General features: G+C 43.3%; 1 pseudogene; it reads left to right on the forward strand.

Moving 5' to 3' along the window:
* Positions 1 to 432: 432 nt before the first annotated feature.
* Positions 433 to 1071, forward strand: LOC118831649 (annotated as a pseudogene).
* The last annotated feature ends 252 nt before the right edge of the window (positions 1072 to 1323 follow it).

Genomic DNA, 1323 nt, shown 5'->3' on the forward strand with positions numbered 1-1323 from the left:
TGGTCTTTCTGTTTCCTCTCCTGTTGTAGATTAGGCCTGCTTCAGATCTATCTTTTGCTTTAGATTTGGGATTGAAACAAAATAATTCACTTGTAGACCATCTAATTGTTACCAGTAGGAGGTTTTCATAGCCCTAGCAAGGCAAGGATACACGTAGGGAGAGTGGGCTCTCTCTGTACTTGCATGGCCCCGGCTGCTCAGTTGCTCCTGGGCACCCAGCTTGTACCATCTTGTCAGGGGACTCCATTTTTCCAGGCATCACAGTGGATGGGCTTAAGTTCCTGCCACTTCAGGACAAAAAGGAGGTGAATAAAATCTGGCTTCACTGACAGCAACAGGACCCCCTCCTGTACCCTTTCCTGCTAGGCTGCCAAAGGAGGTGCTAGGGGTCTGGTACCAGGAGGCAGAGGAACTGCTGCCACAGCCGCGGCCATGGAGGATAAGATGCTCAAGACCTTGTAAGTGGGCAACATTTCCCACAATGTGACAGAAGCTCTAATTCTCCAGCTGTTTTGCGAGATTGTGCAGAAACTGCAGGATGACTGTGGATACAGCTGGAAATGATTCTTACTGTTTTGTGGAATTTTATGAGCACTTTCATATAGCTGAATCAACAGCTGCTGTGGATGAACAGAAGATGGGCAAGGAGCTCAAAGTGAACTGGGCAACAATCTCCCAGCAGTTCCAAGAAAGATACAAGCAGTGGTACTATTGTCAGCACACTGCGTTCACAAGGCTTAGTTCACTTGAACGTGGATTTACATAAAGTAAATGGTGTAATAACTGGACAACTTTTGAGAAGAATGTCAAATACTCTGACTATTGCTAGGCAAGGTTTTTCCATGTCTCTGTTGGTGATCTCAGTCCAGAAATTACAATTGAATATATGAAAGCAGCTTTTGCACCATTTGGAAGAATATTAGATGCTTAAGCTGTGAAAGACACGGCAATAGGGAAGTCAAAAGGATTAGGCTTTGTTTACTTCTTCAACAAATAGGATGCAGAAAATGCCACACAGCAGACGTACAGTGGCTTAGAGAAAGACAAATAAGAACAAACTGGGCAACATGAAAATTTCTAGTTCCAACAAGTCACATGTGAGTCATTTGACCAAATTTGACTAAACAACTGTCTCATGATGCTACAGTAAATCAGTCCAGTTCAAGCAATTGCACTTCAGGACTAACAGAGCAACTAAAGTGCCAGACCTTTTAACCATTTGGAAAGATAATGGAAATTTGAGTCTCCCCAGACAAAGGATGCTCATTTGCATGGTTCAATTCCCACGAGAGTGGTGAAAGTGTGTTTTTTTTTTTCAGTTAA

This window comes from Trichosurus vulpecula, chromosome 9 (genome assembly GCF_011100635.1).
Source record: "Trichosurus vulpecula isolate mTriVul1 chromosome 9, mTriVul1.pri, whole genome shotgun sequence".
NCBI classification, from domain to species: Eukaryota; Metazoa; Chordata; class Mammalia; order Diprotodontia; family Phalangeridae; genus Trichosurus; species Trichosurus vulpecula.